This window comes from Amborella trichopoda, chromosome 13 (assembly GCF_054954075.1).
Source record: "Amborella trichopoda isolate Santa Cruz 75 chromosome 13, AtrichopodaSantaCruz75HAP2 v2.0, whole genome shotgun sequence".
Classification (NCBI taxonomy): Eukaryota; Viridiplantae; Streptophyta; class Magnoliopsida; order Amborellales; family Amborellaceae; genus Amborella; species Amborella trichopoda.
In genome coordinates this window covers 48628739-48640566 of record NC_142348.1, presented here as the reverse complement: position 1 = coordinate 48640566, position 11828 = coordinate 48628739, and positions in this window count along the sequence as shown.

Sequence of the window (11828 nt, the reverse complement as noted above, 5' to 3'; positions counted from 1 at the left end):
ACCGATTGACCAATATAGGGATCTTAAACCAAGTGAAGTGTAGAATTCAAAATAGATTGATTTAGTTTTTGGAAATGGAACTTCAGGTCTTGAGCTTTTTAGTAGATTGGACAAGACAAGGGTGTTTTAGGTAAAAACAACTGGCTTGCGTGATGAATAGTAACGGAAAGGGCGAAGAGAATATTTCTAGGCATTTTGGACTTTGGAAACTAGAGAGAGAAGGGAGGAAGTGTATTTTAGAGAGACAATGTCGATGACATGATTGATCCTCATAATCATCTATTTCCTGCCACCGCCCCTACTTCCTATGGCTAAAGTACCCTAACTTCTTTCTAAATAACTCAAATTGGTCGACCCGAAGCCAGCGTTCGGGAAGGTTTAAGTTGGAGCTGACGGCCCCGTTGGGTCCAAATCAATCGGATCCAACCTTGACGCACGGGGTTGAACTTGGGTTTAGTTTAAAAGATTTTTCAATATTAAAATAACATTTTTTCATAGATTTTTTAGAAGCATTTTTTAATATATAGTTTAAGATTGCACTCTTATATAAATTTTCCTTTTATTTATTTAATAGCACATGGGTAGTATTATTCATATCTATTCTATGCTAGTATGTGTCGGATCGATTTGGGTTGGGGTCAGGGTTGGTTTGACCTCAACACGAACCTAAACCCTTTCGACCCGACCCGACCCGACTTAATAGGATCCAAGTTGGACCCAAACCCTGTCTGGGTCAGGTCAAAGTCAAGTTGACCCAACTACAACCCGTCAAGGTCATTGTCCAAGCCATCCTCATCAACGTCAATGCTTTTTTCCAACTAATTGGAGTTGGTTACACGAATCATAGTCTGTTATTCTGCTCTATTAAAGGTCATACCCTCAGTGATGTGATAAATTCCCATATCTTTTTTTACTACTTCCAATTATATTTTTTTGGGCCTACCCTTTGTATATTTTGAACCTTCCACTTGAACTAACTTGTATTTCAAAACAGGTGTTGTATTGGGTTTGCACCACAGATGGCCAACCCACCTAAGTCTACTCTCTTTCATCATATCGTAGATTGGTGCCACACCTAAAATTTTTCAAACACATTCATTTTGAATTCTATCCCTCATTGTCTTGCCACGCATCCATATCAAAATCTTCATCTCTGCTACACTCGTTTTATGAGTATACTGTTTTTTTACTGCCCAACATTTCGCCTTATAGAGCAAAGCTGATCTCACAGCTGTCCTATAGAAGTTGTCATTCAACTTTATTAGTATATGCGATGATCACATAAAATTTCAGTTGCACATCTCCGCTACACCTACCGTACTCTAATTCTATAAGCGATAAGGCTTATTGTCGAAGTCCAAACCCAATTGGGTCGAACCATTGGGTCAACGGTCAACCTGACCAATTTCCCACCCCTAATCGAATCGGAGTTCAAGTGAAAAGCTAAACTCAAAGGGTAAAACTCCATAATTGATTAAGTCATTTTTTATCCTTTTCCATTCAAAGCTGAGTTTCCATTGTATTTGAAGATTGGGTGCTGATGTTGTAAGGTACCCACTTAAACAATGAATGGTGTCTAAATTTTGTCACATGATATAATTGTAGTATCGAAACTTTTAGTAACCTAGAAATAGAATTTGGAGCTCCAAAAATGTCGTAGATTTGTAATATTATCCTCAATTGTCATTGAAAGCTTGTTAATTAGTATTTGGACAGTTAAACATGTATTCAATGAAGTTAATCATGTCGTATATGCACTTGCAATGTATACCACTGGATATTCAAAGGCTACGATCTGGCGTTCATGACAACCAAACTTTTTAGACCCTCTCTTGATATTTGATAGAGCCAACATCCCTTAAAAAAGAGTTTCTTGATGTAATTTTGGATCATAATTTTTATTTTTTAATGAAATAGAAGATGTCACACATATAATTAAAGCTGGGTGGGCGGAGTGGAGATGTACAATCAAAGTTTTATGTGATTGTCACATACCAATGAAGTTGAATGACATGTTCTATAAAACAATTGTGAGACTGGCTTTGTTCTATGAGACAAAATGTTGGGCGGTCAAAAAACAATATACCCATAGAATGAGTACAGCGGAGATGATGATGTTGATATGGATGAGTGGCAAGACAAGAAATGATAAAATTCAAAATGAATGTAATAGACGACAAGATGAGACCCAGTACAACACATTTTAAAAGGTATGAGTTAGTTCAAGTGAAAAACTAAAAAAAGGCGAGTATGCCCAAAAAGACATGACTGGAAGTAGTGATAAAAGATACGAAAGCTTATAGCTTTATTGAGGGTATAACCCCAACCTAAATCAGTTGAAAAAAAATGCTACGATGATGCGAGTTGAAAAGAAAGCTATTGATTTATAAATAAAAAATTGCATATTCAGATACTTATAAAGATGTACAAGATACAATTTTTTCAAACTCAAATCATTTTTTTCCATATCCATCAAGATCTAGAAATTATTTGAAAACTTTGTTAATATTGGAGCTAGAAATTATTTGGAAAATTTTTTAATATTGGAGCTAAAAACATTTTGATTGAAATTTTTAGTGGCACTTAACTCATGCAGTATGAGGTTTCAGCACATATGGCATGAGGTTGAAGCACACACAGAATGCTCCCTCAATAGCGAAGTGCACCTACTTGACTTTTTTCTTTGAAGATTTAATGTGAACCGAAATAAAATATCTAAAAACGAGTTGGATCTTTGAGGTCATTTTAGAAGAAGATAGGTACATCTCCTCGAAAATTTCGAATAAGGACGAACCCCCCGGCAAAAACAACAAAAAAACAAATGGAAAATTGCGCCTGAAGAAATCAGGAATTTTCGGATAAAATAATAATAAAGAAATGAAAACAGCGGCCTCAATATTTAATACTCCCCCACTCACTCCACACACACTGTCATAGTCTGGTGTCTCTAGAAGTGCCCACTCTTTTCTAACATTCTTTCTCCTCCTTCCTCGTGAATTCTCTATCTTTTCTTCTTTAGCAGTTTTGATCTGAGAGAAAAACCCACTTCTTCTTCTCCTCTTCCCTTCTTCTTTATCAGAAAGAAAACCACTCCTTGGTCTTGATTCTTCTACTTGTGTTATTTGATCTGAGAAAGCCATTTCTCTCTTCTTACTCTTCTCTTTCTGTAGTTTTGATCCTGCCAATGCTCGTTTGTGATTCCGCTTTACTCTGCAGTTCTGGTGTGATATAACCCAGCTGTCCTTCTTCCTCCATTACTTGTGGAATTGTATTCTGAGAAAAACCCACTTCTTACTATTCTTCCTCTCTTTCCATTACGTGTGTAATTCTATTCTGGAAGACACCCACTTCCTCTTTTCCTTCTTCTTCTTCCATTACAATTGCAATTTTCATAAAAACCCAATTCTTCTTCTTCTTCATCCTAGTTGAAAACCAGTTCTTCTTTTCGGATTTTGATTAGAACATAAGCCCTTCCGTAACCTCAATCTCAAACAAACCTGTTTCATTTTTCTCCAACTTCAATTGCAATCAAACCCATTTGTTTCTTCCTCTTAACCAAATTTCAATTTTAAAGAAAACCCACCTCTCCGTCTCTCTAAATTTTGATCCAAAACACGACAATACATATTATCAAAAGAGCAAAAAAACCGTCAATGGACATTCATCATCAGCACCAACAACAAAACCAGGTGACCAAACCCCAGCCGTTGGATCAACCCCACGAACACCTCCGATGCCCTCGATGCGACTCCACGAACACCAAGTTCTGCTACTATAACAACTACAACCTCTCTCAACCTCGCCATTTCTGCAAAAATTGCAGGCGTTATTGGACCAAAGGAGGAGCTCTTCGTAACATCCCAATAGGAGGGGCAACTCGAAAAACCACAAAACGTTCTTCTTCTAAGCCAAAACCACCATCCAAATCCGTTATTTTACCAGAAATGACGCCCTCTATGCCTGAAATATCGGCCACCACAGCGGCTGATATGTTTGAAACTTCGGGCGAAATAACGGGGACGTTCAGTTCTTTGTTGGCTGCTAACGGTGGTTTTGGGGGCCTTGGAGAGCCTTGGTGGAATGGCGGTTTTCAGAGGGTGGGTGGTTTTGAGGAAGGCGGTCTCATGCAAGGTAGTTTTGTGAGAGGCGGTATTGGGTCATTGCAGGAGTGGTTGGGTGGTGGAATTTGTGAGCCGTGGATGGTGGAGACTGAAGGGTTGGATGCCAACTGTTGGTCTGCTGGTTCAGGTCTACAGTGAATTACTTTTGTGACATTTTTCTTTTTTGGAATTTGTGAAGGAAACCCATACCTTTCTCTGTTTTTTTTTTGGGTTTTTTGGGGGTTAAAATTTGATTGATGAAAGGGAGGGATAGGATACTCTTTTGGTCTTTATTTGGGTTTTTGGTGTTTTTTAAATTTTAATTTTGGAAATGATGAGAGAAGAGTGTATGTACAAGGTGGGTTTTTGGGGTTATGGACTTAGGATTGTGGCCGTATCTCTTCACTTGTTAATTTATTATATTTTGTGGCTGAGTGAAAAATATTATAAATTTACATATGAGGTGATGATGTATTGTGATCATGTTGTGTAATTGTAAGCTATTTTCCCTTTCTTAAATGCTTTTCTGAATGCATAAACCCGAAGTTTTAGAATTGTAATTTACTTTTCCATGTCTTGATCTTTTTTAAGATGCATCTTGCAATTGTGTAAAGTCACTCCGCTCATTGGATCTTAAAGTTCTTAATCCTAAAAACCTCATAAGATCATTCAAACATTTTCAATTTTTTTGGTAGCAAGTAAGACTGGTAAGATGGAAGTTTAAATTTATACAAGTCTAAATTTCATGCAAATTTTTTAATTTTAGGGGTGGCATGAGATTTTAGGGAAGACAAGCAAGAAAATGGATGCGCATGTGAAAATGCCTGTGATATTTTAGCTGGAATATGACATCGTTTGTTTCTCTATTTTTAAAAGGCGTAGAAGGACCAAATATTAACCTATTTATCAAAATTAGACCAAATATTACCCAATTCATCAAAATTAAATGAAACTTAAATTCAATAGATGGATTGTGATGTGGTGAACTCCGGGAATGAAATTAAGAAACTAGATAATTAAACTTTCTATTGAAAGGATGACATAATGTGAAATGAATGAAGGGTGAGATTTATACGAGGCATCCCACTTATAACTTAAGCCCACCCCCAGAGATGTTGTTCTGGTATTAAAAACCTTGTGATGGCCCAGAAACTGTTATCTATAGTTATAACATTCAAATTCAAAAAATAGTATTAAAAACCCTGTGATGGCTCAAAAACTGTTATCTATAGTTATAACATTCAAATTAAAAAAATGGTACAGATTGAACTGATATGTAAGTATTTAAAAATCTTGAAAATAGACGGTTTAGATAACTCATACAAGATGCATAATTTTTAAAACTTGAAATTTATTTTTTATTCATATTCATACATCATCATGTCAAGATGATCAATGAAGGTCAACATAGGAATGCTAATAGGATTTTTGATATGCAATAGTGTATGAATGAAACCTTATATAAAATTTTTCTATAAATGCAAGTAAAAATGATTCCTTAAAACCTTATGCACCTCTTCAAATAAGGACCCCTTCGAAATTCATTTTCAAATGTATTTTAGTATGGATTTCGGACTTAAAGAGGTGGATCACCATTATGAGGAATAGGAAAAAGTAGACCATTTTAAATTTGGAGAAAGTTTATGTAAGGTGTCAACCTTATACTTTAAAAAATAAGGCGTGCCTCAAAAACCCATTGAAAAATGTGGCTTTGACACTCGAGAACCCTTTAATTGATCATCTCAACCTCGAGATGTATAGATATAGGGCAAAAAAGTTTTTAAGCCCTAAAAATTGTGTATCTTGCAACACATTATGTGGACAGTGTATTTTCAAGCCCTAAAGACAAATTTTCAAGCTATCATAGAAATTTCCATCATCAAGATTACATCTTTGGACAAAATTTTGATGTGTGCATTTGGTGTTGTGGTTGTTTAAGGTTGACGCTTTTTGCAACTTTTTAAAGTTTGTTTTCTATCGTTTATTTAAGTTCTCAAGGAATAATACAATAATTTTCCAACTGCAACGTCTTCAATCTATATCAAAATGCACAACTTTTTGAGCTGATTTTATCTAAAATGTGCTTGAGATTCTAAATCCATCACAAGGAGTCCTGACTCCATCACTTCGATACTTGGCAAGGATGAATGTATGGACCACGTTAAAAAGTTCATCTCATGCGGCATTGCTTTAATAAAAGTTCATAACATATGTCAAAAAAAATATAAGGACCACGTTTAAACTTGGGTGCAATTTCTATGAGGGATCTACTTTAAGCAATCAAAAGTAAATGCATGTTCAAACTTCAAACCCTACCAAAAGATGCAATTTTGGTATAGAAATCCAATCATAGGCTAACAATCTATGTCTACCCCTAAGTATAAAATTTTAAGCACCAAAATTGTGCGGATTGAGCAGGGCTGGGCTATAAACACTTGAAAGTCTTTAAATCATGAAAGTGGATGGTCTAGAAGCAAATACGTTTAAAAAACACTTGAAAATCTTAAAATCATGAAAATGGATGGTCTAGAAGCAAATACGTTTAAAAAACACTTGAAAATCTTAAAATCGTAAAAATGGATGGTCTAGAAGCAAATACGTTTAGGAATACACTATATTTGGGACTTAAAAAATTTTATATTATATTCATAAATCTTGAGGTCGAGACGACCAATCGGAGGCACACAGCCTGTTTCACATTTGAAATGGGCCGAACATTGATCTTAACGCAGAACCGAGATGGGTCCAGCCCATTAAAGGGAAAATCAGAGGGACTCGATTGAGCAACAAAGTGATGTTTACCAGTTTGAATTTGTATAACGTTAGGGAGAGAGTTGTTGTGCCTCTATTAATGATTCAGACGCATCTCATCCATATCTATCATATATAAAGTAAGGAAAGCACCTCCTTATTATTATATTTAATATCAAATCTAAAATTATTTAATAAGATTATTCATGATAAATTCAATGATATTTAAGATCATGTTTAATTGAAAATATTATTCAATAATAAATATGTTTCAGCGATCAATATTAAACATCACGTGCATATTACTAGTATATATAGAGCGGGAGGGAGCTCTTGAGTGCGACTGTCATGATGACTAGGATGCATCTGATCCATACGAGAGACAGAGAGAAAGAGAGAGATCAAGTGCTACTCCCATAATGATTTAGACGCACCTCTTGATCTATTTTGTCCAATAAAACAAGTGCAAGGAAGTGGTATTCATTTAGGGAGTAGGTGGGACTCATAATGCTTGAGGAAAGGACTTAGAAATTTAGTCCCACCTCCGGGGAACAAATGATGTGATCTCATTGAGGTACCACATTGCCAACTACATAAGCTACCAATTTCTGATATCATAGACTATAGTGAAAGCAAAATGCCATGGTGGGGTATGGAGTATGATACACCACAAAGTAAATCCAGTGTGCATGGTGGAGATTAATCGCACCTCCTGATGATGGTATATATGTTATCGTCGTTCAAAATTCGGTTAGCCTTTTAAATACACCCATCTATGTGCGCAGAGCTTGGAGCGATAGATCCGAATCATGATGGTGTATTTTGGAAAGAAAAAATATCATGCTCTGGCACTCATCTGATTTAATGAGTCTAAAGTCAATCGCATATTTTTGAATCAAGAAAATTCCCCGATACTTGATCATTTTCTTGAGGGAGTAAATTTATTCTTTGTTCTATTGAACCAGTTTGTCTCTTATTATTATTTTTGGATTCTTTGTAATCCTTTAAGCTTAAACATCCTTTGTAGTGGTTTCAGGACTAAATTTGAATAGGGAGTTGTTTCAACCACGGAGGTTTGAGGCTCGAACCACCTAAACCTACACCAAAAAAGTATTAACAACAGCGCCTAATTTGTAAGTGATTCCCTAAGTAGGCCCCTAAAAAGCACAATTGGAGTCCATAACTACCTAAAATATCTATTTAAAATATCTCAGTTAACCCCTTTATTAGTTTATATAGGCTCTTCTAGGAGGTGGGTAACTACCTAACTTGGGACTTAATTAACTATTGGATTTGATTAGGTCTAATGATCGCATGCATCAAGCACATGGTGCCTTGAGCACGTGGACCACTAATCTCTATACTCCATATAGCAATTCAAACATATGTGTGGTCCACTTAGGTGCTCCTTCATCATATATGCTCCCTCGTCATTATCATTATCATCAATACTAAACCTTATCCCAACTATTTGGGATCGGCTATATGAATTTTGTTCTATCATTCCACTCAATCGAAGTCTATACCCTCCGTCACAAGAAACATCCTGACATGAGCATATAATGTTGGATCAGGATTCATGATAGAAATGTGATAAAGTTTTTTGTTGGCTGCCAACCCAACATAACCCTTCTCCTTTTTCGATTGAGCTTGGGAACAACAATAGTAGAAAAACCATATATGCTCCCTAAATAACTAAAAATTCGGAAGGGGAATCCAATGGGGTGAGCATGCAAAAGACGAGCAGTGTGAAAGTTGGAAATAAAAAATAAATTGGTCATGTTTGGTTCGCATAAAAATATTTCTAAAAAACATTTTTACATGAAAAAAATCTCTTATGTGGTTTAGTGTGAGAATATTGTCTTACCAATTGGTCTTAGTGCATATTTTCACATCAGTTCACACTTAATCACATGAGAGAAATTTTCCATGTGAATATGTTTTCCCGAAAACATTTTAACATGAACCAAACTTGCGAAATATGTTGATGAGATAAATCTTAGATAATAAGCATGGACGGGCGAATAAAACCCTATAAACCATGATTAGCCAAGACTTCTCATGTTTACTCAAAGTTCAAGAAAAATGACGGTCACATTTGTTGGTTTTAGGGTCCTATTAATGCCTAATTACAGTGATTAAAATCGGATTAAAACAACTCTTCTAATGCAAAGATTCGTTGAAAGTTATTGCAAGTTAACCACAGGAAAAATTTTGCTTCGACTTGAGGCAAGGGTAGTGAGATTTAGACTGCCACTGATAAAGGATGAAATCCCGGTCGAAATCAGATTATTACTTGCTTTTAATACCAATCCTTGGGAATCTGGTTCCTCTATTCACTGGAGATCCGAGTATTTGTTAATAACTTGTAAAAAAGAGTTATTTTTCTTTCTTTCTTTCTTTTTTCCCTAAATCTCGGTTTCTTGTGATGACAACTTTGAAACAAAAAGAAGTTACAACTGAGTGAAGAATCACTGGTGCCAACTTTACTCATAAGGTCCACTCAAACAGGGCAAAACCAAAAGAGTGAAATGGAGTTTCAAACTCAACCTTTAAAAATGACTTAGAAAGTGTTTCAACAGGACCCTGAGGCACAAGATCTGCTAGAAGGACTGGTTCTGGGACTCAATTTAGAACTGAAGGAAACAAATTTCAGAATAAACAACTAAGAAAATAGTGAGATAGCTAATTTTTTGATGTAAGAGGTCCAAACTCGCACGTACAGAGCTTCCCTTTCTTGAGTATCAAAATTGTATTTTCTCGGTTCGAAAAATGGGGTGTTTATAGAACTTGGACTCTACAGTATATCTACAGTTAAAAGAGTGAAGCAGGTAGGAGTGATTAAACAATGGAACATGTCCAAAATTGGAAAAAAAAAAGAAGTTTAGAAGTGGTAGGATGCAGTTGATATTAACTATATTGGGGAGTGATTTCTTACAACAATTTTATGGTAATATAATGAAACCATCTTCAAAAACTATTATAACCTTTTAATTTTGGATGGACAAATTCTATGATGAATGACTGTACATAATTTCAATTGTCCATTTTAAGTGTTCACAAATTTTATATGTGGAACTAAATTTTTAAGTCATCACAGGAACTTCAAATACTTTAATTCAAGGGTGTTGGAACACCCAGATATCCCCAATTGCTGTTTGAAGTCGTGAGCTCTCCACAACAAACCCAACACCACGAAAGAGATTAACCAAATGAAAAGCCCATTTTTTTAAATTAAAAAAAAAATAAATCTAAGAATAACAATATGTGCAATAGAATTGGGAAAAACATAAAAAGAACCACAAGCGAATGAAATAAGAATCCCACAAACCACAATACAAACACAAAGTAAAGACGCACAACAATTTATGTAGTTTACCCAAAATGAGCTAATTTGCAATGAGCAAGGATGAATTCATTATCAAGGCCATGAGTAGTGTGCCCGGCTCATAATAACTAGGGGTTTGGCCATAAAATGTGCTTGAAGGCCATGGCTAGAGGATTGAGCTGGGCCAAGACCATGAAATGGCCAGCCTGGAAGGCTTGGCCTGGGCTCTTTTTGTTCCCTTATTTGTTTCTATCTTCTTCTTTTTTTTGCTTTGATTATATTTGGCTTGGCCGGTACGACCCCAATAGGACCTAGACTGGACCTCCTTGCTGGGTGGGGCTTGAGCTAAGTAAAGAAACTAGGGATGGGGTAGGGCTGAGACTTGGCTTGGCCCACGGCCAGCCCTAGGAAAAATTAGCGAGTTTTATAGAGATTACCCACAATGGCAGAGGAAGTTCAAATCAATTTCCCTACTACAACAAAATACCATCTACCAACTATGTCGCTGCAAAAATAGGCTGATAACCTGGCCCAATACAAGGGTGCAACAATGCCATGGTTTGGTTTGGTAGCTAGAGTTCTCACTTTATCCCCCATTAAAAGATATTTGGGACGGCCGGCACAAATCTATACGTTAAGTCTCATGGGAAAGTATAAAAAGGACCAAAAGCAAATGAAATAAGAATCCAATAAACCACAACACACGCACAAAGTAAAGACATACGAATTTACTTGGTATACCTAAAATGGACTAATTAGTGATGGGCAAGGATGAATTCATTATCAAGTTGACAATAGGTCGGGCGCCCAGCCTAGAAAATTGGTCTGGGCCATAAAATTTGCTTGAAAGCCATGGCTAGAGGATTGAGCTGAGCTAAACCTTGCTCGGGTTGTCCCGACCTGGCCTTTTTTTTCCCTTAATTCTTTTCCATCTTTGCTTTTTTCTTGAATTGTATTTGGCCTAGCCCATCTCGACCCTAATAGGACCAGGGCCTCAACCTCCTTGCTGGGTTGGGCTCAGGTACAATCCAAGAAAAAAAGGAATAAGATAAAGATGGCAGGGGACCAGCAGGGTTCGATCAGCCTTATAGAGACTAGGGGTGGGCTAGAGCCGAGACTTGTCTTGGCCCAATGCCAGCCTTAAGAAAAATTACAATTAGTGAGTTTTATAGAGATCACACACGATAGTAGAGAAAGCTTAAATCGATTTCTCTACTACAATAAGACAATTAGTGGGCTCCTTTATGTGATACAGTCTACCAACTTTGTCTCTACAAAGAAATGCCAATAATCTGGCCCAACAATACCGTAGTTTGCTGAGAGAGGAGCCAAACCCCAAATGGTTTTTTTCCTATAACTTCTATTCACTCTATAATGATGGGAAAGCTTTTCTATGTTCCTTTTGCAACATAGAAGTTCTATCCTTCCCCTATCATTCAGCCGTCCATTTTTTATCAAGAGAGTCATTCACCGTTTGATCTTAGATCCTAGGTCTTAAAGTATTTTATTTTTAGTCTTTTTAATACAATTTTTCTGAATATGAAATTTGGTACGTGTCATCTTCTCATTGGGATGCACCTATAAAAAATATTAACAATAATTTTTTGATAAAAAATAATAACCAAAATACCCCTTGAAACTTCCAGGGG